This window comes from Salmo salar, chromosome ssa11, assembly GCF_905237065.1.
Source record: "Salmo salar chromosome ssa11, Ssal_v3.1, whole genome shotgun sequence".
Classification (NCBI taxonomy): domain Eukaryota; kingdom Metazoa; phylum Chordata; class Actinopteri; order Salmoniformes; family Salmonidae; genus Salmo; species Salmo salar.
In genome coordinates, this window is record NC_059452.1 from 32,219,073 (window position 1) to 32,245,688 (window position 26,616).

Sequence of the window (26,616 nt, forward strand, 5' to 3'; positions counted from 1 at the left end):
ATGTGTTGTGTGTTTAGTATTAGTTGTAATGTGTTGTGTGTTTAGTATTAGTTGTAATGTGTTTGTGTGTTTAGTATTAGTTGTAATGTGTTGTGTGTTTAGTATTAGTTGTAATGTGTTGTGTGTTTAGTATTAGTTGTAATGTGTTTGTGTGTTTAGTATTAGTTGTAATGTGTTGTGTGTTTAGTATTAGTTGTAATGTGTTGTGTGTTTAGTATTAGTTGTAATGTGTTGTGTGTTTAGTATTAGTTGTAATGTGTTGTGTGTTTAGTATTAGTTGTAATGTGTTGTGTGTTTAGTATTAGTTGTAATGTGTTTGTGTGTTTAGTATTAGTTGTAATGTGTTGTGTGTTTAGTATTAGTTGTAATGTGTTGTGTGTTTAGTATTAGTTGTAATGTGTTGTGTGTTTAGTATTAGTTGTAATGTGTTGTGTGTTTAGTATTGGTTGTAATGTGTTGTGTGTTTAGTATTAGTTGTAATGTGTTGTGTGTTTAGTATTAGTTGTAATGTGTTGTGTGTTTAGTATTAGTTGTAATGTGTTGTGTGTTTAGTATTAGTTGTAATGCTTGTGTGTTTAGTATTAGTTGTAATGTGTTGTGTGTTTAGTATTAGTTGTAATGTGTTGTGTGTTTAGTATTAGTTGTAATGTGTTGTGTGTTTAGTATTAGTTGTAATGTGTTGTGTGTTTAGTATTAGTTGTAATGTGTTGTGTGTTTAGTATTAGTTGTAATGTGTTGTGTGTTTAGTATTAGTTGTAATGTGTTGTGTGTTTAGTATTAGTTGTAATGTGTTGTGTGTTTAGTATTAGTTGTAATGTGTTGTGTGTTTAGTATTAGTTGTAATGTGTTGTGTGTTTAGTATTAGTTGTAATGTGTTGTGTGTTTAGTATTAGTTGTAATGTGTTGTGTGTTTAGTATTAGTTGTTATGTGTTGTGTGTTTAGTATTAGTTGTAATGTGTTGTGTGTTTAGTATTAGTTGTAATGTGTTGTGTGTTTAGTATTAGTTGTAATGTGTTGTGTGTTTAGTATTAGTTGTAATGTGTTGTGTGTTTAGTATTAGTTGTAATGTGTTGTGTGTTTAGTATTAGTTGTAATGTGTTGTGTGTTTAGTATTAGTTGTAATGTGTTGTGTGTTTAGTATTAGTTGTAATGCGTTGTGTGTTTAGTATTAGTTGTAATGTGTTGTGTGTTTAGTATTAGTTGTAATGTGTTGTGTGTTTAGTATTAGTTGTAATGTGTTTGTGTGTTTAGTATTAGTTGTAATGTGTTGTGTGTTTAGTATTAGTTGTAATGTGTTGTGTGTTTAGTATTAGTTGTAATGTGTTGTGTGTTTAGTATTAGTTGTAATGTGTTGTGTGTTTAGTATTAGTTGTAATGTGTTGTGTGTTTAGTATTAGTTGTTGTGTTGTGTGTTTAGTATTAGTTGTAATGTGTTGTGTGTTTAGTATTAGTTGTAATGTGTTGTGTGTTTAGTATTAGTTGTAATGTGTTGTGTGTTTAGTATTAGTTGTAATGTGTTGTGTGTTTAGTATTAGTTGTATGTGTTGTGTGTTTAGTATTAGTTGTAGTTTGTGTGTTTAGTATTAGTTGTAATGTGTTTGTGTGTTTAGTATTAGTTGTAATGTGTTGTGTGTTTAGTATTAGTTGTAATGTGTTGTGTGTTTAGTATTAGTTGTAATGTGTTGTGTGTTTAGTATTAGTTGTAATGTGTTTGTGTGTTTAGTATTAGTTGTAATGTGTTGTGTGTTTAGTATTAGTTGTAATGTGTTGTGTGTTTAGTATTAGTTGTAATGTGTTGTGTGTTTAGTATTAGTTGTAATGTGTTGTGTGTTTTAGTATTAGTTGTAATGTGTTGTGTGTTTAGTATTAGTTGTAATGTGTTGTGTGTTTAGTATTAGTTGTAATGTGTTTGTGTGTTTAGTATTAGTTGTAATGTGTTGTGTGTTTAGTATTAGTTGTAATGTGTTGTGTGTTTAGTATTAGTTGTAATGTGTTGTGTGTTTAGTATTAGTTGTAATGTGTTGTGTGTTTAGTATTAGTTGTAATGTGTTGTGTGTTTAGTATTAGTTGTAATGTGTTGTGTGTTTAGTATTAGTTGTAATGTGTTGTGTGTTTAGTATTAGTTGTAATGTGTTGTGTGTTTAGTATTAGTTGTAATGTGTTGTGTGTTTAGTATTAGTTGTAATGTGTTGTGTGTTTAGTATTAGTTGTAATGTGTTGTGTGTTTAGTATTAGTTGTAATGTGTTGTGTGTTTAGTATTAGTTGTAATGTGTTGTGTGTTTAGTATTAGTTGTAATGTGTTGTGTGTTTAGTATTAGTTGTAATGTGTTGTGTGTTTAGTATTAGTTGCTAATGTGTTGTGTGTTTAGTATTAGTTGTAATGTGTTGTGTGTTTAGTATTAGTTGTAATGCGTTGTGTGTTTAGTATTAGTTGTAATGTGTTTGTGTGTTTAGTATTAGTTGTAATGTGTTGTGTGTTTAGTATTAGTTGTAATGTGTTGTGTGTTTAGTATTAGTTGTAATGTGTTGTGTGTTTAGTATTAGTTGTAATGTGTTGTGTGTTTAGTATTAGTTGTAATGTGTTGTGTGTTTAGTATTAGTTGTAATGTGTTGTGTGTTTAGTATTAGTTGTAATGTGTTGTGTGTTTAGTATTAGTTGTAATGTGTTGTGTGTTTAGTATTAGTTGTAATGTGTTGTGTGTTTAGTATTAGTTGTAATGTGTTGTGTGTTTAGTATTAGTTGTAATGTGTTGTGTGTTTAGTATTAGTTGTAATGTGTTGTGTGTTTAGTATTAGTTGTAATGTGTTGTGTGTTTAGTATTAGTTGTAATGTGTTGTGTGTTTAGTATTAGTTGTAATGTGTTGTGTGTTTAGTATTAGTTGTAATGTGTTGTGTGTTTAGTATTAGTTGTAATGTGTTGTGTGTTTAGTATTAGTTGTAATGTGTTGTGTGTTTAGTATTAGTTGTAATGTGTTGTGTGTTTAGTATTAGTTGTAATGTGTTGTGTGTTTAGTATTAGTTGTAATGTGTTGTGTGTTTAGTATTAGTTGTAATGTGTTGTGTGTTTAGTATTAGTTGTAATGTGTTTGTGTGTTTAGTATTAGTTGTAATGTGTTGTGTGTTTAGTATTAGTTGTAATGTGTTGTGTGTTTAGTATTAGTTGTAATGTGTTGTGTGTTTAGTATTAGTTGTAATGTGTTGTGTGTTTAGTATTAGTTGTAAATGTTTGTGTGTTTAGTATTAGTTGTAATGTGTTGTGTGTTTAGTATTAGTTGTAATGTGTTGTGTGTTTAGTATTAGTTGTAATGTGTTGTGTGTTTAGTATTAGTTGTAATGTGTTGTGTGTTTAGTATTAGTTGTAATTTGTTGTGTGTTTAGTATTAGTTGTAATGTTGTGTGTTTAGTATTAGTTGTAATGTGTTGTGTGTTTAGTATTAGTTGTAATGTGTTGTGTGTTTAGTATTAGTTGTAATGTGTTGTGTGTTTAGTATTAGTTGTAATGTGTTGTGTGTTTAGTATTAGTTGTAATGTGTTGTGTGTTTAGTATTAGTTGTAATGTGTTGTGTGTTTAGTATTAGTTGTAATGTGTTTGTGTGTTTAGTATTAGTTGTAATGTGTTGTGTGTTTAGTATTAGTTGTAATGTGTTGTGTGTTTAGTATTAGTTGTAATGTGTTGTGTGTTTAGTATTAGTTGTAATGTGTTGTGTGTTTAGTATTAGTTGTAATGTGTTGTGTTTAGTATTAGTTGTAATGTGTTGTGTGTTTAGTATTAGTTGTAATGTGTTGTGTGTTTAGTATTAGTTGTAATGTGTTGTGTGTTTAGTATTAGTTGTAATGTGTTGTGTGTTTAGTATTAGTTGTAATGTGTTGTGTGTTTAGTATTAGTTGTAATGTGTTGTGTGTTTAGTATTAGTTGTAATGTGTTGTGTGTTTAGTATTAGTTGTAATGTGTTGTGTGTTTAGTATTAGTTGTAATGTGTTGTGTGTTTAGTATTAGTTGTAATGTGTTGTGTGTTTAGTATTAGTTGTAATGTGTTGTGTGTTTAGTATTAGTTGTTTGTGTGTTTAGTATTAGTTGTAAGTTGTGTGTTTAGTATTAGTTGTAATGTGTTGTGTGTTTAGTATTAGTTGTAATGTGTTGTGTGTTTAGTATTAGTTGTAATGTGTTGTGTGTTTAGTATTAGTTGTAATGTGTTGTGTGTTTAGTATTAGTTGTAATGTGTTGTGTGTTTAGTATTAGTTGTAATGTGTTGTGTGTTTAGTATTAGTTGTAATGTGTTGTGTGTTTAGTATTAGTTGTAATGTGTTGTGTGTTTAGTATTAGTTGTAATGTGTTGTGTGTTTAGTATTAGTTGTAATGTGTTGTGTGTTTAGTATTAGTTGTAATGTGTTGTGTGTTTAGTATTAGTTGTAATGTGTTGTGTGTTTAGTATTAGTTGTAATGTGTTGTGTGTTTAGTATTAGTTGTAATGTGTTGTGTGTTTAGTATTAGTTGTAATGTGTTGTGTGTTTAGTATTAGTTGTAATGTGTTGTGTGTTTAGTATTAGTTGTAATGTGTTGTGTGTTTAGTATTAGTTGTAATGTGTTGTGTGTTTAGTATTAGTTGTAATGTGTTGTGTGTTTAGTATTAGTTGTAATGTGTTGTGTGTTTAGTATTAGTTGTAATGTGTTGTGTGTTTAGTATTAGTTGTAATGTGTTGTGTGTTTAGTATTAGTTGTAATGTGTTTGTGTGTTTAGTATTAGTTGTAATGTGTTTGTGTGTTTAGTATTAGTTGTAATGTGTTGTGTGTTTAGTATTAGTTGTAATGTGTTGTGTGTTTAGTATTAGTTGTAATGTGTTGTGTGTTTAGTATTAGTTGTAATGTGGTGTGTGTTTAGTATTAGTTGTTGTGTGTTTAGTATTAGTTGTAATGTGTTGTGTGTTTAGTATTAGTTGTAATGTGTTGTGTGTTTAGTATTAGTTGTAATGTGTTGTGTGTTTAGTATTAGTTGTAATGTGTTGTGTGTTTAGTATTAGTTGTAATGTGTTGTGTGTTTAGTATTAGTTGTAATGTGTTGTGTGTTTAGTATTAGTTGTAATGTGTTGTGTGTTTAGTATTAGTTGTAATGTGTTGTGTGTTTAGTATTAGTTGTAATGTGTTGTGTGTTTAGTATTAGTTGTAATGTGTTGTGTGTTTAGTATTAGTTGTAATGTGTTGTGTGTTTAGTATTAGTTGTAATGTGTTGTGTGTTTAGTATTAGTTGTAATGTGTTTGTGTGTTTAGTATTAGTTGTAATGTGTTGTGTGTTTAGTATTAGTTGTAATGTGTTGTGTGTTTAGTATTAGTTGTAATGTGTTGTGTGTTTAGTATTAGTTGTAATGTGTTGTGTGTTTAGTATTAGTTGTAATGTGTTGTGTGTTTAGTATTAGTTGTAATGTGTTGTGTGTTTAGTATTAGTTGTAATGTGTTGTGTGTTTAGTATTAGTTGTAATGTGTTGTGTGTTTAGTATTAGTTGTAATGTGTTGTGTGTTTAGTATTAGTTGTAATGTGTTGTGTGTTTAGTATTAGTTGTAATGTGTTGGTGTGTTTAGTATTAGTTGTAATGTGTTGTGTGTTTAGTATTAGTTGTAATGTGTTGTGTGTTTAGTATTAGTTGTAATGTGTTGTGTGTTTAGTATTAGTTGTAATGTGTGTGTGTGTTTAGTATTAGTTGTAATGTGTTGTGTGTTTAGTATTAGTTGTAATGTGTTGTGTGTTTAGTATTAGTTGTAATGTGTTGTGTGTTTAGTATTAGTTGTAATGTGTTTGTGTGTTTAGTATTAGTTGTAATGTGTTGTGTGTTTAGTATTAGTTGTAATGTGTTGTGTGTTTAGTATTAGTTGTAATGTGTTGTGTGTTTAGTATTAGTTGTAATGTGTTGTGTGTTTAGTATTAGTTGTAATGTGTTGTGTGTTTAGTATTAGTTGTAATGTTGTGTGTTTAGTATTAGTTGTAATGTTTTTGTGTGTTTAGTATTAGTTGTAATGTGTTGTGTGTTTAGTATTAGTTGTAATGTGTTGTGTGTTTAGTATTAGTTGTAATGTGTTGTGTGTTTAGTATTAGTTGTAATGTGTTGTGTGTTTAGTATTAGTTGTAATGTGTTGTGTGTTTAGTATTAGTTGTAATGTGTTGTGTGTTTAGTATTAGTTGTAATGTGTTGTGTGTTTAGTATTAGTTGTAATGTGTTGTGTGTTTAGTATTAGTTGTAATGTGTTGTGTGTTTAGTATTAGTTGTAATGTGTTGTGTGTTTAGTATTAGTTGTAATGTGTTGTGTGTTTAGTATTAGTTGTAATGTGTTGTGTGTTTAGTATTAGTTGTAATGTGTTGTGTGTTTAGTATTAGTTGTAATGTGTTGTGTGTTTAGTATTAGTTGTAATGTGTTGTGTGTTTAGTATTAGTTGTAATGTGTTGTGTGTTTAGTATTAGTTGTAATGTGTTGTGTGTTTAGTATTAGTTGTAATGTGTTGTGTGTTTAGTATTAGTTGTAATGTGTTGTGTGTTTAGTATTAGTTGTAATGTGTTGTGTGTTTAGTATTAGTTGTAATGTGTTGTGTGTTTAGTATTAGTTGTATTATGTGTGTTTAGTATTAGTTGTAATGTGTTGTGTGTTTAGTATTAGTTGTAATGTGTTGTGTGTTTAGTATTAGTTGTAATGTGTTGTGTGTTTAGTATTAGTTGTAATGTGTTGTGTGTTTAGTATTAGTTGTAATGTGTTGTGTGTTTAGTATTAGTTGTAATGTGTTGTGTGTTTAGTATTAGTTGTAATGTGTTGTGTGTTTAGTATTAGTTGTAATGTGTTGTGTGTTTAGTATTAGTTGTAATGTGTTGTGTGTTTAGTATTAGTTGTAATGTGTTGTGTGTTTAGTATTAGTTGTAATGTGTTGTGTGTTTAGTATTAGTTGTAATGTGTTGTGTGTTTAGTATTAGTTGTAATGTGTTGTGTGTTTAGTATTAGTTGTAATGTGTTGTGTGTTTAGTATTAGTTGTTTGTGTGTTTAGTATTAGTTGTTGTGTGTTTAGTATTAGTTGTAATGTGTTGTGTGTTTAGTATTAGTTGTAATGTGTTGTGTGTTTAGTATTAGTTGTAATGTGTTGTGTGTTTAGTATTAGTTGTAATGTGTTGTGTGTTTAGTATTAGTTGTAATGTGTTGTGTGTTTAGTATTAGTTGTAATGTGTTGTGTGTTTAGTATTAGTTGTAATGTGTTGTGTGTTTAGTATTAGTTGTAATGTGTTGTGTGTTTAGTATTAGTTGTAATGTGTTGTGTGTTTAGTATTAGTTGTAATGTGTTGTGTGTTTAGTATTAGTTGTAATGTGTTGTGTGTTTAGTATTAGTTGTAATGCGTTGTGTGTTTAGTATTAGTTGTAATGTGTTGTGTGTTTAGTATTAGTTGTAATGTGTGTTTAGTATTAGTTGTAATGTGTGGTTTAGTATTAGTTGTAATGTGTTTGTGTGTTTAGTATTAGTTGTAATGTGTTGTGTGTTTAGTATTAGTTGTAATGTGTTGTGTGTTTAGTATTAGTTGTAATGTGTTGTGTGTTTAGTATTAGTTGTAATGTGTTGTGTGTTTAGTATTAGTTGTAATGTGTTGTGTGTTTAGTATTAGTTGTAATGTGTTGTGTGTTTAGTATTAGTTGTAATGTGTTGTGTGTTTAGTATTAGTTGTAATGTGTTTGTGTGTTTAGTATTAGTTGTAATGTGTTGTGTGTTTAGTATTAGTTGTAATGTGTTGTGTGTTTAGTATTAGTTGTAATGTGTTGTGTGTTTAGTATTAGTTGTAATGTGTTGTGTGTTTAGTATTAGTTGTAATGTGTTGTGTGTTTAGTATTAGTTGTAATGTGTTGTGTGTTTAGTATTAGTTGTAATGTGTTGTGTGTTTAGTATTAGTTGTAATGTGTTGTGTGTTTAGTATTAGTTGTAATGTGTTGTGTGTTTAGTATTAGTTGTAATGTGTTGTGTGTTTAGTATTAGTTGTAATGTGTTTGTGTGTTTAGTATTAGTTGTAATGTGTTGTGTGTTTAGTATTAGTTGTAATGTGTTGTGTGTTTAGTATTAGTTGTAATGTGTTGTGTGTTTAGTATTAGTTGTAATGTGTTGTGTGTTTAGTATTAGTTGTAATGTGTTGTGTGTTTAGTATTAGTTGTAATGTGTTGTGTGTTTAGTATTAGTTGTAATGTGTTGTGTGTTTAGTATTAGTTGTAATGTGTTGTGTGTTTAGTATTAGTTGTAATGTGTTGTGTGTTTAGTATTAGTTGTAATGTGTTGTGTGTTTAGTATTAGTTGTAATGTGTTGTGTGTTTAGTATTAGTTGTATTGTGTGTTTAGTATTAGTTGTTGTTGTGTGTTTAGTATTAGTTGTAATGTGTTGTGTGTTTAGTATTAGTTGTAATGTGTTGTGTGTTTAGTATTAGTTGTAATGTGTTGTGTGTTTAGTATTAGTTGTAATGTGTTGTGTGTTTAGTATTAGTTGTAATGTGTTGTGTGTTTAGTATTAGTTGTAATGTGTTGTGTGTTTAGTATTAGTTGTAATGTGTTGTGTGTTTAGTATTAGTTGTAATGTGTTGTGTGTTTAGTATTAGTTGTAATGTGTTGTGTGTTTAGTATTAGTTGTAATGTGTTGTGTGTTTAGTATTAGTTGTAATGTGTTGTGTGTTTAGTATTAGTTGTAATGTGTTGTGTGTTTAGTATTAGTTGTAATGTGTTGTGTGTTTAGTATTAGTTGTAATGTGTTGTGTGTTTAGTATTAGTTGTAATGTGTTGTGTGTTTAGTATTAGTTGTAATGTGTTGTGTGTTTAGTATTAGTTGTAATGTGTTGTGTGTTTAGTATTAGTTGTAATGTGTTGTGTGTTTAGTATTAGTTGTAATGTGTTGTGTGTTTAGTATTAGTTGTGTGTGTTTAGTATTAGTTGTTGTGTGTTTAGTATTAGTTGTAATGTGTTGTGTGTTTAGTATTAGTTGTAATGTGTTGTGTGTTTAGTATTAGTTGTAATGTGTTGTGTGTTTAGTATTAGTTGTAATGTGTTGTGTGTTTAGTATTAGTTGTAATGTGTTGTGTGTTTAGTATTAGTTGTAATGTGTTGTGTGTTTAGTATTAGTTGTAATGTGTTGTGTGTTTAGTATTAGTTGTAATGTGTTGTGTGTTTAGTATTAGTTGTAATGTGTTGTGTGTTTAGTATTAGTTGTAATGTGTTGTGTGTTTAGTATTAGTTGTAATGTGTTGTGTGTTTAGTATTAGTTGTAATGTGTTGTGTGTTTAGTATTAGTTGTAATGTGTTGTGTGTTTAGTATTAGTTGTAATGTGTTGTGTGTTTAGTATTAGTTGTAATGTGTTGTGTGTTTAGTATTAGTTGTAATGTGTTGTGTGTTTAGTATTAGTTGTAATGTGTTGTGTGTTTAGTATTAGTTGTAATGTGTTGTGTGTTTAGTATTAGTTGTAATGTGTTGTGTGTTTAGTATTAGTTGTAATGTGTTGTGTGTTTAGTATTAGTTGTAATGTGTTGTGTGTTTAGTATTAGTTGTAATGTGTTTGTGTGTTTAGTATTAGTTGTAATGTGTTGTGTGTTTAGTATTAGTTGTAATGTGTTGTGTGTTTAGTATTAGTTGTAATGTGTTGTGTGTTTAGTATTAGTTGTAATGTGTTGTGTGTTTAGTATTAGTTGTAATGTGTTGTGTGTTTAGTATTAGTTGTAATGTGTTGTGTGTTTAGTATTAGTTGTAATGTGTGGTGTTTAGTATTAGTTGTAATGTGTTGTGTGTTTAGTATTAGTTGTAATGTGTTGTGTGTTTAGTATTAGTTGTAATGTGTTGTGTGTTTAGTATTAGTTGTAATGTGTTGTGTGTTTAGTATTAGTTGTAATGTGTTGTGTGTTTAGTATTAGTTGTAATGTGTTGTGTGTTTAGTATTAGTTGTAATGTGTTGTGTGTTTAGTATTAGTTGTAATGTGTTGTGTGTTTAGTATTAGTTGTAATGTGTTGTGTGTTTAGTATTAGTTGTAATGTGTTGTGTGTTTAGTATTAGTTGTAATGTGTTGTGTGTTTAGTATTAGTTGTAATGTGTTGTGTGTTTAGTATTAGTTGTAATGTGTTGTGTGTTTAGTATTAGTTGTAATGTGTTGTGTGTTTAGTATTAGTTGTAATGTGTTGTGTGTTTAGTATTAGTTGTAATGTGTTGTGTGTTTAGTATTAGTTGTAATGTGTTTGTGTGTTTAGTATTAGTTGTAATGTGTTGTGTGTTTAGTATTAGTTGTAATGTGTTGTGTGTTTAGTATTAGTTGTAATGTGTTGTGTGTTTAGTATTAGTTGTAATGTGTTGTGTGTTTAGTATTAGTTGTAATGTGTTGTGTGTTTAGTATTAGTTGTAATGTGTTGTGTGTTTAGTATTAGTTGTAATGTGTTGTGTGTTTAGTATTAGTTGTAATGTGTTGTGTGTTTAGTATTAGTTGTAATGTGTTGTGTGTTTAGTATTAGTTGTAATGTGTTGTGTGTTTAGTATTAGTTGTAATGTGTTGTGTGTTTAGTATTAGTTGTAATGTGTTGTGTGTTTAGTATTAGTTGTAATGTGTTGTGTGTTTAGTATTAGTTGTAATGTGTTGTGTGTTTAGTATTAGTTGTAATGTGTTGTGTGTTTAGTATTAGTTGTAATGTGTTGTGTGTTTAGTATTAGTTGTAATGTGTTGTGTGTTTAGTATTAGTTGTAATGTGTTGTGTGTTTAGTATTAGTTGTAATGTGTTTGTGTGTTTAGTATTAGTTGTAATGTGTTGTGTGTTTAGTATTAGTTGTAATGTGTTGTGTGTTTAGTATTAGTTGTAATGTGTTGTGTGTTTAGTATTAGTTGTAATGTGTTGTGTGTTTAGTATTAGTTGTAATGTGTTGTGTGTTTAGTATTAGTTGTAATGTGTTGTGTGTTTAGTATTAGTTGTAATGTGTTGTGTGTTTAGTATTAGTTGTATTGTTGTGTGTTTAGTATTAGTTGTAATGTGTTGTGTGTTTAGTATTAGTTGTAATGTGTTGTGTGTTTAGTATTAGTTGTAATGTGTTGTGTGTTTAGTATTAGTTGTAATGTGTTGTGTGTTTAGTATTAGTTGTAATGTGTTGTGTGTTTAGTATTAGTTGTAATGTGTTGTGTGTTTAGTATTAGTTGTAATGTGTTTGTGTGTTTAGTATTAGTTGTAATGTGTTGTGTGTTTAGTATTAGTTGTAATGTGTTGTGTGTTTAGTATTAGTTGTAATGTGTTGTGTGTTTAGTATTAGTTGTAATGTGTTGTGTGTTTAGTATTAGTTGTAATGTGTTGTGTGTTTAGTATTAGTTGTAATGTGTTTGTGTGTTTAGTATTAGTTGTAATGTGTTGTGTGTTTAGTATTAGTTGTAATGTGTTGTGTGTTTAGTATTAGTTGTAATGTGTTGTGTGTTTAGTATTAGTTGTAATGTGTTGTGTGTTTAGTATTAGTTGTAATGTGTTGTGTGTTTAGTATTAGTTGTAATGTGTTGTGTGTTTAGTATTAGTTGTAATGTGTTGTGTGTTTAGTATTAGTTGTAATGTGTTGTGTGTTTAGTATTAGTTGTAATGTGTTGTGTGTTTAGTATTAGTTGTAATGTTTGTGTGTTTAGTATTAGTTGTAATGTGTTGTGTGTTTAGTATTAGCTGTAATGTGTTGTGTGTTTAGTATTAGTTGTAATGTGTTGTGTGTTTAGTATTAGTTGTAATGTGTTGTGTGTTTAGTATTAGTTGTAATGTGTTGTGTGTTTAGTATTAGTTGTAATGTGTTGTGTGTTTAGTATTAGTTGTAATGTGTTGTGTGTTTAGTATTAGTTGTAATGTGTTGTGTGTTTAGTATTAGTTGTAATGTGTTGTGTGTTTAGTATTAGTTGTAATGTGTTGTGTGTTTAGTATTAGTTGTAATGTGTTGTGTGTTTAGTATTAGTTGTAATGTGTTGTGTGTTTAGTATTAGTTGTAATGTGTTGTGTGTTTAGTATTAGTTGTAATGTGTTGTGTGTTTAGTATTAGTTGTAATGTGTTGTGTGTTTAGTATTAGTTGTAATGTGTTGTGTGTTTAGTATTAGTTGTAATGTGTTGTGTGTTTAGTATTAGTTGTAATGTGTTTTGTTTAGTATTAGTTGTAATGTGTTGTGTGTTTAGTATTAGTTGTAATGTGTTGTGTGTTTAGTATTAGTTGTAATGTGTTGTGTGTTTAGTATTAGTTGTTTGTTGTGTGTTTAGTATTAGTTGTAATGTGTTGTGTGTTTAGTATTAGTTGTAATGTGTTGTGTGTTTAGTATTAGTTGTAATGTGTTGTGTGTTTAGTATTAGTTGTAATGTGTTGTGTGTTTAGTATTAGTTGTAATGTGTTGTGTGTTTAGTATTAGTTGTAATGTGTTGTGTGTTTAGTATTAGTTGTAATGTGTTGTGTGTTTAGTATTAGTTGTAGTGGTTGTGTGTTTAGTATTAGTTGTAATGTGTTGTGTGTTTAGTATTAGTTGTAATGTGTTGTGTGTTTAGTATTAGTTGTAATGTGTTGTGTGTTTAGTATTAGTTGTAATGTGTTGTGTGTTTAGTATTAGTTGTAATGTGTTGTGTGTTTAGTATTAGTTGTAATGTGTTGTGTGTTTAGTATTAGTTGTAATGTGTTGTGTGTTTAGTATTAGTTGTAATGTGTTGTGTGTTTAGTATTAGTTGTAATGTGTTGTGTGTTTAGTATTAGTTGTAATGTGTTGTGTGTTTAGTATTAGTTGTAATGTGTTGTGTGTTTAGTATTAGTTGTAATGTGTTGTGTGTTTAGTATTAGTTGTAATGTGTTGTGTGTTTAGTATTAGTTGTAATGCGTTGTGTGTTTAGTATTAGTTGTAATGTGTTGTGTGTTTAATATTAGTTGTAATGTGTTGTGTGTTTAGTATTAGTTGTAATGCGTTGTGTGTTTAGTATTAGTTGTAATGTGTTGTGTGTTTAGTATTAGTTGTAATGTGTTGTGTGTTTAGTATTAGTTGTAATGTGTTGTGTGTTTAGTATTAGTTGTAATGTGTTGTGTGTTTAGTATTAGTTGTAATGTGTTGTGTGTTTAGTATTAGTTGTAATGTGTTGTGTGTTTAATATTAGTTGTAATGTGTTGTGTGTTTAGTATTAGTTGTAATGTGTTGTGTGTTTAGTATTAGTTGTAATGTGTTGTGTGTTTAGTATTATTTGTAATGTGTTGTGTGTTTAGTATTAGTTGTAATGTGTTGTGCGTTTAGTATTAGTTGTTGTGTGTTTAGTATTAGTTGTTGTGTGTTTAGTATTAGTTGTAATGTGTTGTGTGTTTAGTATTAGTTGTAATGTGTTGTGTGTTTAGTATTAGTTGTAATGTGTTGTGTGTTTAGTATTAGTTGTAATGTGTTGTGTGTTTAGTATTAGTTGTAATGTGTTGTGTGTTTAGTATTAGTTGTAATGTGTTGTGTGTTTAGTATTAGTTGTAATGTGTTGTGTGTTTAGTATTAGTTGTAATGTGTTGTGTGTTTAGTATTAGTTGTAATGTGGTGTGTGTTTAGTATTAGTTGTAATGTGTTGTGTGTTTAGTATTAGTTGTAATGTGTTGTGTGTTTAGTATTAGTTGTAATGTGTTGTGTGTTTAGTATTAGTTGTAATGCGTTGTGTGTTTAGTATTAGTTGTAATGTGTTGTGTGTTTAGTATTAGTTGTAATGTGTTGTGTGTTTAGTATTAGTTGTAATGTGTTGTGTGTTTAGTATTAGTTGTAATGCGTTGTGTGTTTAGTATTAGTTGTAATGTGTTGTGTGTTTAGTATTAGTTGTAATGTGTTGTGTGTTTAGTATTAGTTGTAATGTGTTGTGTGTTTAGTATTAGTTGTAATGTGTTGTGTGTTTAGTATTAGTTGTAATGTGTTGTGTGTTTAGTATTAGTTGTAATGTGTTGTGTGTTTAGTATTAGTTGTTGTGTTGTGTTTAGTATTAGTTGTAATGTGTTGTGTGTTTAATATTAGTTGTAATGTGTTGTGTGTTTAGTATTAGTTGTAATGTGTTGTGTGTTTAGTATTAGTTGTAATGTGTTGTGTGTTTAGTATTAGTTGTTGTGTGTTTAGTATTAGTTGTAATGTGGTGTGTGTTTAGTATTAGTTGTTGTGTGTTTAGTATTCGTTGTAATGTGTTGTGTGTTTAGTATTAGTTGTAATGTGTTGTGTGTTTAGTATTAGTTGTAATGTGTTGTGTGTTTAGTATTAGTTGTAATGTGTTGTGTGTTTAGTATTAGTTGTAATGTGTTGTGTGTTTAGTATTAGTTGTAATGTGTTGTGTGTTTTGTATTAGTTGTAATGTGTTGTGTGTTTAGTATTAGTTGTAATGTGTTGTGTGTTTAGTATTAGTTGTAATGTGTTGTGTGTTTAGTATTAGTTGTAATGCGTTGTGTGTTTAGTATTAGTTGTAATGCGTTGTGTGTTTAGTATTAGTTGTAATGTGTTGTGTGTTTAGTATTAGTTGTAATGTGTTGTGTGTTTAGTATTAGTTGTAATGTGTTTAGTATTAGTTGTAATGTGTTGTGTGTTTAATATTAGTTGTAATGTGTTGTGTGTTTAGTATTAGTTGTAATGTGTTGTGTGTTTAGTATTAGTTGTTGTGTGTTTAGTATTAGTTGTAATGTGTTGTGTGTTTAGTATTAGTTGTAATGTGTTGTGTGTTTAGTATTAGTTGTAATGTGTTGTGTGTTTAGTATTAGTTGTAATGTGTTGTGTGTTTAGTATTAGTTGTAATGTGTTGTGTGTTTAGTATTAGTTGTAATGTGTTGTGTGTTTAGTATTAGTTGTAATGTGTTGTGTGTTTAGTATTAGTTGTTTGTGTGTTTAGTATTAGTTGTTGTGTGTTTATTATTAGTTGTAATGTGTTGTGTGTTTAGTATTAGTTGTAATGTGTTGTGTGTTTAGTATTAGTTGTAATGTGTTGTGTGTTTAGTATTATTTGTAATGTGTTGTGTGTTTAGTATTAGTTGTAATGTGTTGTGTGTTTAGTATTAGTTGTTGTGTTTAGTATTAGTTGTAATGTGTTGTGTGTTTAGTATTAGTTGTAATGTGTTGTGTGTTTAGTATTAGTTGTACTGTGTTGTGTGTTTAGTATTAGTTGTAATGTGGTGTGTGTTTAGTATTAGTTGTTGTGTGTTTAGTATTAGTTGTAATGTGTTGTGTGTTTAGTATTAGTTGTAATGTGTTGTGTGTTTAGTATTAGTTGTAATGTGTTGTGTGTTTAGTATTAGTTGTTGTGTGTTTAGTATTAGTTGTAATGTGTTGTGTGTTTAGTATTAGTTGTAATGTGTTGTGTGTTTAGTATTAGTTGTAATGTGTTGTGTGTTTAGTATTATCTGTAATGTGTTGTGTGTTTAGTATTAGTTGTAATGTGTTGTGTGTTTAGTATTAGTTGTAATGTGTTGTGTGTTTAGTATTAGTTGTAATGTGTTGTGTGTTTAGTATTAGTTGTAATGTGTTGTGTGTTTAGTATTAGTTGTAATGTGTTGTGTGTTTAGTATTAGTTGTAATGTGTTGTGTGTTTAGTATTAGTTGTAATGCGTTGTGTGTTTAATATTAGTTGTAATGTGTTGTGTGTTTAGTATTAGTTGTAATGTGTTGTGTGTTTAATATTAGTTGTAATGTGTTGTGTGTTTAGTATTAGTTGTAATGTGTTGTGTGTTTAGTATTAGTTGTAATGTGTTTAGTATTAGTTGTAATGTGTTGTGTGTTTAATATTAGTTGTAATGTGTTGTGTGTTTAGTATTAGTTGTAATGTGTTGTGTGTTTAGTATTAGTTGTTGTGTGTTTAGTATTAGTTGTAATGTGTTGTGTGTTTAATATTAGTTGTAATGTGTTGTGTGTTTAGTATTAGTTGTAATGTGTTGTGTGTTTAGTATTAGTTGTAATGTGGTGTGTGTTTAGTATTAGTTGTAATGTGTTGTGTGTTTAGTATTAGTTGTAATGTGTTGTGTGTTTAGTATTAGTTGTAATGTGTTGTGTGTTTAGTATTAGTTGTTGTGTGTTTAGTATTAGTTGTTGTGTGTTTATTATTAGTTGTAATGTGTTGTGTGTTTAGTATTAGTTGTAATGTGTTGTGTGTTTAGTATTAGTTGTAATGTGTTGTGTGTTTAATATTAGTTGTAATGTGTTGTGTGTTTAGTATTAGTTGTAATGTGTTGTGTGTTTAGTATTAGTTGTAATGTGTTGTGTGTTTAGTATTAGTTGTAATGTGTTGTGTGTTTAGTATTAGTTGTAATGTGGTGTGTGTTTAGTATTAGTTGTAATGTGTTGTGTGTTTAGTATTAGTTGTAATGTATTGTGTGTTTAGTATTAGTTGTAATGTGTTGTGTGTTTAGTATTAGTTGTAATGTGTTGTGTGTATAGTATTAGTTGTAATGCGTTGTGTGTTTAGTATTAGTTGTAATGTGTTGTGTGTTTAGTATTAGTTGTAATGCGTTGTGTGTTTAGTATTAGTTGTAATGTGTTGTGTGTTTAGTATTAGTTGTAATGTGTTGTGTGTTTAGTATTAGTTGTAATGTGTTGTGTGTTTAGTATTAGTTGTAATGTGTTGTGTGTTTAGTATTAGTTGTAATGTGTTGTGTGTTTAGTATTAGTTGTAATGTGTTGTGTGTTTAGTATTAGTTGTAATGTGTTGTGTGTTTAGTATTAGTTGTAATGTGTTGTGTGTTTAGTATTAGTTGTAATGTGTTGTGTGTTTAGTATTAGTTGTAATGTGTTGTGTGTTTAGTATTAGTTGTAATGTGTTGTGTGTTTAGTATTAGTTGTAATGTGTTGTGTGTTTAATATTAGTTGTAATGTGTTGTGTGTTTAGTATTAGTTGTAATGTGTTGTGTGTTTAGTATTAGTTGTAATGTGTTGTGTGTTTAGTATTAGTTGTGTGTTTAGTATTAGTTATAATGTGTTGTGTGTTTAATATTAGTTGTAATGTGTTGTGTGTTTAGTATTAGTTGTAATGTGGTGTGTGTTTAGTATTAGTTGTAATGTGTTGTGGGTTTAGTATTAGTTGTAATGCGTTGTGTGTTTAATATTAGTTGTAATGTGTTGTGTGTTTAGTATTAGTTGTAATGTGTTGTGTGTTTAGTATTAGTTGTAATGTGGTGTGTGTTTAGTATTAGTTGTAATGTGTTGTGTGTTTAGTATTAGTTGTAATGTGTTGTGTGTTTAGTATTAGTTGTAATGTGTTGTGTGTTTAGTATTAGTTGTAATGTGTTGTGTGTTTAGTATTAGTTGTAATGTGTTGTGGGTTTAGTATTAGTTGTAATGTGTTGTGTGTTTAGTATTAGTTGTAATGTGTTGTGTGTTTAGTATTATTTGTAATGTGTTGTGTGTTTAGTATTAGTTGTAATGTGTTGTGTGTTTAGTATTAGTTGTGTTTAGTATTAGTTGTAATGTGGTGTGTGTTTAGTATTAGTTGTAATGTGTTGTGTGTTTAGTATTAGTTGTACTGTGGTGTGTGTTTAGTATTAGTTGTAATGTGGTGTGTGTTTAGTATTAGTTGTTGTGTGTTTAGTATTAGTTGTAATGTGGTGTGTGTTTAGTATTAGTTGTAATGTGTTGTGTGTTTAGTATTAGTTGTAATGTGTTGTGTGGTTAGTATTAGTTGTTGTGTGTTTAGTATTAGTTGTAATGTGGTGTGTGTTTAGTATTAGTTGTAATGTGTTGTGTGTTTAGTATTAGTTGTAATGTGTTGTGTGTTTAGTATTAGTTGTAATGTGTTGTGGGTTTAGTATTAGTTGTAATGTGTTGTGTGTTTAATATTAGTTGTAATGTGTTGTGTGTTTAGTATTAGTTGTAATGTGTTGTGTGTTTAGTATTAGTTGTAATGTGTTGTGTGTTTAGTATTAGTTGTAATGTGTTGTGTGTTTAGTATTAGTTGTAATGTGTTGTGTGTTTAGTATTAGTTGTTGTGTGTTTAGTATTAGTTGTAATGTGTTGTGTTTTTAGTATTAGTTGTAATGTGTTGTGTGTTTAGTATTAGTTGTAATGCGTTGTGTGTTTAATATTAGTTGTAATGTGTTGTGTGTTTAGTATTAGTTGTAATGTGTTGTGTGTTTAGTATTAGTTGTAATGTGGTGTGTGTTTAGTATTAGTTGTAATGTGTTGTGTGTTTAGTATTAGTTGTAATGTGTTGTGTGTTTAGTATTAGTTGTAATGTGTTGTGTGTTTAGTATTAGTTGTAATGTGTTGTGTGTTTAGTATTAGTTGTAATGTGTTGTGTGTTTAGTATTAGTTGTAATGTGTTGTGTGTTTAGTATTAGTTGTAATGTGTTGTGTGTTTAGTATTAGTTGTAATGTGTTGTGTGTTTAGTATTAGTTGTAATGTGTTGTGGGTTTAGTATTAGTTGTAATGTGTTGTGTGTTTAGTATTAGTTGTAATGTGTTGTGTGCTCCAGTCCCACTACATCGGAGCAGGTCCAGAGTTCCAGCATGTCCGTTTCAAGCCCTGTGGTCAGAGTCCTCTGGTGTCTCGCTACCTGCACCTCCAAGACATCCCTACACCTGCTGGATCTGACACACGCAGGATCAGACGCACTGAGATCACCAACCTGACATATCCTTGCACACACACACACACACACACACACACACACACACACACACACACACACACACACACACACACACACACACACACACACACACACACACACACACACACACACACACACACACACACACACACACACACACACACACACACACACACACACACACACACACACGCACAAACACAGCACAAACACACACACACATACACACACAGCACAAACACACACACACACACACACACATACACAGCACAAACACACACAAACGGACGCCGGGAAAAGTTAAGACGATTCTAAGGGCCTGTGACTGACAGGGGCCCAAAAAATTATTAGAACATTAGGTAAAAAAATGTAAATATTAAATTATTAACATATCATCATTAATAGAGTATTTTATTTACAATGTAAATAAAACTAACGGTTTCTTTTTCTTTTCTTGTTTTTGGCTAAAAGTATACAGAGCCTCTGTATTGCCTAACCCCTCCCCTCTATTTACATGAAATGGTTCGGTCCTGCCCCCAAACCAGGTGCAAATGGTACTTGCTAGCAGTGAATTGTGAGTGAGGAGTACCGGTGGAGCATCATGTCTCAGCTTCTTAAAGAAAAATCTGGCTTACAAAAACAAAAAGAAAGACAGAAGAGAGAAAAGAAAGGGCAACAATATGTCACCCAATTTTTCACAAAGGAAGGTGGGTGTAGTCTGTGAGTGGTAGAAATTAACCTGTTAGCTTAGTCCATAGTGAAATAGGCTACTTTTGCACCCCTAACATTAGTTACTTAATATCCCCACAGAAAATTCTGAGTGTTTATATTTCGCTCTTTTAGCCCTTTAATCAATGCAGGCAAACTTTTAGCAAGCTATTCATACTAAATCAGTTGTCCCTGCCCCTGCCTGGTGCCAGGCCCAACAGATGCAGCTTCAGGCTCAGCAGCTCTGTCTCCCCATCCCCATACCCCTGAACCAGCCCTGTCTCCCCATCCCCATACCCCTGAACCAGCCCTGTCTCCCCATCCCCATACCCCTGAACCAGCCCTGTCTCCCCATCCCCATACCCCTGAACCAGCCCTGTCTCCCCATCCCCATACCCCTGAACCAGCCCTGTCTCCCCATCCCCATCCCCCAAACCAGCCCTGTCTCCCCATCCCCATACCCCTGAACCAGCCCTGTCTCCCCATCCCCCCTGAACCAGCCCCTGTCTCCCCATCCCCATACCCCTGAACCAGCCCTGTCTCCCCCCATACCCCTGAACCAGCCCTGTCTCCCCATCCCTATACCCCTGAACCAGCCCTGTCTCCCCATACCCCTGAACCAGCCCTGTCTCCCCATCCCCATACCCCTGAACCAGCCCTGTCTCCCCATCCCCATCCCCCTGAACCAGCCCTGTCTCCCCATCCCCATCCCCTGAACCAGCCCTGTCTCCCCATCCCCATCCCCTGAACCAGCCCTGTCTCCCCATCCCCATCCCCCTGAACCAGCCCTGTCTCCCCATCCCCATACCCCTGAACCAGCCCTGTCTCCCCATCCCCATACCCCTGAACCAGCCCTGTCTCCCCATCCCCATACCCCTGAACCAGCCCTGTCTCCCCATCCCCCCTGAACCAGCCCTGTCTCCCCATCCCCATACCCCTGAACCAGCCCTGTCTCCCCATCCCCATACCCCTGAACCAGCCCTGTCTCCCCATCCCCATACACCTGAACCAGCCCTGTCTCCCCATCCCCATATCCCTGAACCAGCCCTGTCTCCCCATCCCCATACCCCTGAACCAGCCCTGTCTCCCCATCCCCATATCCCTGAACCAGCCCTGTCTCCCCATCCCCATACCCCTGAACCAGCCCTGTCTCCCCATCCCCATCCCCCTGAACCAGCCCTGTCTCCCCATACCCCTGAACCAGCCCTGTCTCCCCATCCCCATACCCCTGAACCAGCCCTGTCTCCCCATCCCCATACCCCCGAACCAGCCCTGTCTCCCCATACCCCTGAACCAGCCCTGTCCTCCCATCCCCATACCCCTGAACCAGCCCTGTCTCCCCATCCCCATACACCTGAACCAGCCCTGTCTCCCCATCCCCATACCCCTGAACCAGCCCTGTCTCCCCATCCCCATACCCCTGAACCAGCCCTGTCTCCCCATCCCCATCCCCCTGAACCAGCCCTGTCTCCCCATCCCCATCCCCTGAACCAGCCCTGTCTCCCCATCCCCATCCCCCTGAACCAGCCCTGTCTCCCCATCCCCATAGCCCTGAACCAGCCCTACTCCCAACTAAAGGAGGTGAGCAGCATTGTGTTGAATGACATGCCAGTTGGCATAATTGCAGGTACTGCAATGCATTGAGGACAGGAATGTGATTCTCCAGTCAGGAAGAATCTCCCTTGACACAGAGGCAGCCAATATCAGAGCCTTAAAGGAAGAGGCTCTTAGAGATGGATGAGAGTCTCTCCTGTCTGAGGCAACACTGATTTCTCCGCAAATGGATGTTGCACCTCAATTTAGCAAGGAACACAGCCGCCAGAGGAAAGGAAGAGATTCCATGATGAGACCTCTCAAGAGGAGACAGCTCTGGACAGTGCAGCAAAGGTGTTTCGGAACAGAGTATTTTTTACTGCTATAGACAACATAAGTGACTTGGACACTAGGTTCCACACCACTGCAAAAATGGTAGAATTATTTTCTAATGTTCTGAAAATTGGGCAGATTAGTGAGGATAAAGTCCCTTCTGTGTGCCAACCACTGATCATGAAGTATTCCAGAGATCTTACACCTGAGTTTCAAAATGAAGTAAGACACCTGAACACTGTATATGCTGCCACTTTCCCCCCTAACTTGTCCCCTCTTGGTCTCCTGAATGCAGTTTGTAAAATGCAGCTGCAAAGCATTTTTGGAGAAGTGTGCATTGCTTTACGTATATTTTGCACACTGCCTGTGACTGTTGCTGGTGGCGAGAGAGCTTTCAGTAAGATAAAACTGATAAAAAACTATTTGAGGTCCACTATGTCCCACGACAGGCTTTGCAGTCTTGCCATGCTGTCCATTGAAAGTCAGTTAGCTAGACTTAATCAGTGACTTTGCTAGCAAGAAGGCTCGGCGCTGGGCTCTTGGTGAGTAAGGCTGAGCAAGGGCCAGTGATAACTATTAAATGGCATGACGATGGATATTGGATCACTACACACATGATGTCCACAGGCTGAGAACAAGACTGAGAACAGACTGAGAACGAGATATATCTCAAGGTAATGGCTGGATTGCCATAAAATTTGTTGTGCACAATCAAGACCCCAAGTGGAAAAAACCTATTGATTTGGTGACCTCTTGACCTTTCCTCTAGCGCCACCATCGGGCCTTTAAATTTCCATTTAGTTTTCCATTTCCACTTTTCCAGCTGCTTATTTTCTAGTTGGTATGTATACTTAGTTCAGAAATCTGCTGCTGATTTGAATATTTTGTTTGTTATATCATTCTATAGATTATAATGTTCATTTATTTTAATTGAAGAGGTTAATGTATATTGAAGTTATATTTATTTTAAGTTATTCATTCATGTTAAGAGAATTTTCCATTCAAGAATTTTACCATTAAAATTAAATTTAGACTGTGAAAGATAACCTTTAGCACATTTCTTATAGAGGGTATCAGTCTTGAATCAAATAGTGAATTCCACTGTATGCAGAATGTTGCATGCATGTCTGCACAGTGTTATATTTTCACAGCTCACTGTCAGTAAATATCATACAGTAAATATTGGACTACAAGAGAGTTGCAAGCCTGCAAAGATAGAGTTGTATAAAGCTTTGACTGGGTCGATTGGGTTCTGGAGGTGTGTGGTTACAGCAATTGGCAGGGTTGGTGTGGCCTGTGGTGGTGGGGCCCAATGTGATATATTTTCATGGGGCCCAAAATCCCTGGCGGCACACACACACACACACACACACACACACACACACACACACACACACACACACACACACACACACACACACACACACACACACACACACACACACACACACACACACACACACACACACATAAAGACACAAACAGACACAGACAGACACACACACGTTGTTTTGCACACAGCTGGCACACTGTATTTATGCTGAGAACAACATGTAAAAACATACTCTTAAACATGCTAATAAAACATGCATGGATTATGTGGGACTGTACTTTACTGGAGTTAATGAACCACTTAATGAACCTGGCACAGGAGAAGAGGGGAGGGCTGAGTACAGGGGGTATAGAGTTCAAAGTTAACTAATCCCATCGGCTTTTTCTCTCCATATTCTGACTGTAAAACTCTGAGATAATGATAGTTTGGGAATGTGTAGGATCTGAAATGTAACATAACAGAAGTTAGATAGAGAAACACTATATATTCAAAATTATGTGGACACCCCTTCAAATTAGTGCATTTAACTATTTCAGCCACACCCGTTGCTGACATGTGTATAAAATCGAGCACACAGCCATGCAATCTCCATAGACAAACATTGGCAGTCAAAAGGCCTTACTGAAGAGCTCAGTGGCTTTCAACGTGGCACTGTCATAGGATGCCACCTTTCCAACAAGTCAGTTTGTCAAATTTCTGCCCTGCTCGAGCTGCCCTGGTCAACTGAACGGGACCATCTAGTGCTAAAAATCGTCTGTCCTGGGTTTCCATGGCCGAGCAGCCGCACACAAGCCAAAGATCACCATGCGCAATGGGTTTGGCAGATGCCAGGAGAACGCTACCTGCCCAATGCATAGTGGCAACTGTAAAGTTTGGTGGAGGAGGAATAGTGGTCTGGGGCTGTTTTTTAGGGTTTGGGCTGGGCCCCTTAGATCCAGTGAAGGAAAATCTTAACGCTACAGCATACAATGACATTCTAGACGATTCTGTGTTTCCAACTTTGTGGCAACAGTTTGAGGAAGGCCCTTTCCTGTTTCAGCATGACAATGCCCCCGTGCACAAGCGAGGTCCATACAGAAATGGTTTGTCGAGATCGGTGCGGAAGAACTTGACTGGCCTGCACAGAGCCCCGACCTCAACCCCATCGAACACCTTTGGGATGAATTGGAACGCCGACTGCGGGCCAGACCTAATCGCCCAACAGTGCCCGATTTCACTAATGCTCTTGTGGCTGAATGAAGCAAGTCCCCGCAGAAATGTTCCAACATCTAGTGGAAAGCCTCCCCAGAAGAGCGGCGGCTGTTATAGCAGCAAAGGGGGGGACCAGCTCCATATTAATGCCCATGATTTTGGAATGAGATGTTTGACGAGCAGGTGTCCACATACTTTTGGTCATGTAGTGTAGTTTGTCATAAGAAGGTGACAGTTGTCGTATTCCTTGACTGTCTGTGGTGTAACTCCTTCCAAACCCACCTATCAAGAGGTGCTGACTGATGTGGAGGAGAGGAGCCACAAAAGGCAACAGGAATACAACACGTAAAATACACACACACACACACACACACACACACACACACACACACACACACACACACACACACACACACACACACACACACACACACACACACACACACACACACACACACACACACACACACAGGCGCAGAAATACAACATAAGCAAGACATAGATAGCTTCCCCAATAATATTACATGACCATTACAGTATAAGATGTCTGACAGCTCTCCTCTACTCCATATCCATCCCTGTAGGTTCTGCCAGCAGACGAAAAAGGAGATAGCTGACATCCACAGAGATCGACTCATCCACAACATGGAACTCAACAGGTAGGAAACTAACACATTGTCCTCACTGATGTTTTAGTCACTTTGACAAATATTGATTTAGAACTGAACTGCCGCTTTAACCTTTCCTGTGTTTCCTTTTCTTGTGTGTCCAGGATGAAGAAAGAGATTTTCAGTGACCGAATGGAGGTGAAGATCGCCAGCGAGGGAATCATGAATAAATGGGTAGCTGAACTCTCCACTGTATAGTTATATAATATCTGTACTCTAACCAACTTTTGTCACATAAATTAAACTTCAAGGGTTTGGAGAACACAAACAGTACAGACTCTACGTGATACAGAACCTTCCGTCTGTCTGTGTGTGTTCAGAACCACCCCCCGTACCGCCAGCGTCTGCAGAAGGGAGAGGGGAAAGAGAGGAAAGAGGAGTCAGAGGAGGTGAAGAATACAAACCAACCTTCTGTTTCTCCAGAAAACCAAAAGACAGCTGGACAATGACACTGCAACTTTCAGCACAGTGTCTCTCTCTCCCTCTCTCTCTCTCTTTCTCTTTATGCCACTCAGATCTACAGAACATGATGTCAGTGTTTTGTGCTACATTAATATATATTTTACATTTGTTTTCATTGAAATTCACCCAGATTATTTAAATGCCAATCTTCACACTTCACTATCTAAATCACACTGTGATTTTTTCCCTTCAGTCTGATCTCCCTTTCTCAGACGCTTACTTGAAACAGTGTGTGTGTGTGTGTCGGGCCAGAGCAGGGCCAGTGTGTTTTATGACAGGCTCATGTCCTGCCTGAGTGAAGTCATGAAGGCTCATCACAGAAACATATTACCTCTCAGAGACTCACAGCACACCAGAGAAGAGAGTGTGTGTGTGTGTGTGTGTGTGTGTGTGTGTGTGTGTGTGTGTGTGTGTGTGTGTGTGTGTGTGTGTGTGTGTGTCAGAAGAAGAAAACAAATCTACAGTAAAATGAATGATACATACAGCAAACAAAAAAAGTTATAAAAAAATACAATGCTAGAGCTTGGGACTGTAAGGTTCTATCTGCAAAAAGATGATTCTGAGATAACTGGCTTTAAAGTTCCGAATCCTCATTGGTTTGAATGGTGTCAGCAATTTTGATATTGTATTATTTTGAACTTAACATGAAATGGGGGTATTTAATGTTCTATACAGGTAGAGAACATTGAACAGAACAAGGCTATGTCAATAACTACATTCTGACTAAAATGCAGATAGAACCTTCTAGTCCCAACAATGACTTGTGAAAAGTATTTTTTTTAGAATTTGAGTTCTTTCCACGTTCATCTCTTTCCTGTTTCTGAGAAGCTATGCCATTCTCCTCTGGTTCTGAGAAGCTGTGACATTCTCCTCTGGTTCTGAGAAGCTGTGACGTTATCCTCTGATTCTGAGAAGCTGTGACATTCTCCTCTGATTCTGAGAAGCTGTGACATTCACCTCTGGTTCTGAGAAGCTGTGACATTCTCCTCTGGTTCTGAGAAGCTGTGACATTCTCCTCTGGTTCTGAGAAGCTGTGACATTCTCCTCTGGTTCTGAGAAGCTGTGACATTCTCCTCTGGTTCTGAGAAGCTGTGATATTCTCCTCTGGTTCTGAGAAGCTATGCCATTCTCCTCTGGTTCTGAGAAGCTGTGACATTCTCATCTGGTTCTGAGAAGCTATGACATTCTCCTGTGGTTCTGAGAAGCTGTGACATTCTCCTGTGGTTCTGAGAAGCTGTGACATTCTCCTCTGGTTCTGAGAAGCTGTGACATTCTCCTGTGGTTCTGAGAAGCTGTGACATTCTCCTCTGGTTCTGGGAAGCTGTGACATTCTCCTCTGGTTCTGAGAAGCTGTGACGTTATCCTCTGGTTCTGATAAGCTGTGACATTCTCCTCTGGTTCTGAGAAGCTGTGACGTTATCCTCTGGTTCTGAGAAGCTGTGACATTCTCCTCTGGTTCTGAGAAGCTGTGACATTCTCCTGTGGTTCTGAGAAGCTGTGACATTCTCCTCTGGTTCTGAGAAGCTGTGACATTCTCCTCTGGTTCTGAGAAGCTATGACATTCTCCTGTGGTTCTGAGAAGCTGTGACATTCTCCTGTGGTTCTGAGAAGCTGTGACATTCTCCTCTGGTTCTGAGAAGCTGTGAGATTCTCCGTGGTTCTGAGAAGCTGTGACATTCTCCTCTGGTTCTGGGAAGCTGTGACATTCTCCTCTGGTTCTGAGAAGCTGTGACGTTATCCTCTGGTTCTGAGAAGCTGTGACATTCTCCTCTGGTTCTGAGAAGCTGTGACGTTATCCTCTGGTTCTGAGAAGCTGTGACATTCTCC

The 26,616-nt window shown here is 34.3% G+C and overlaps 1 long non-coding RNA gene across 1 annotated transcript; it reads left to right on the forward strand.

Annotated features, from left to right (window-relative positions):
- The first annotated feature begins 23,815 nt into the window (after window positions 1–23,815).
- On the forward strand, window positions 23,816–25,154 carry LOC106593933 (uncharacterized). Its single transcript, XR_006757557.1, has 4 exons — window positions 23,816–24,004; window positions 24,244–24,318; window positions 24,432–24,501; window positions 24,648–25,154. It is a non-coding gene; the product is annotated as an uncharacterized lncRNA (long non-coding RNA).
- Window positions 25,155–26,616: the final 1,462 nt, after the last annotated feature.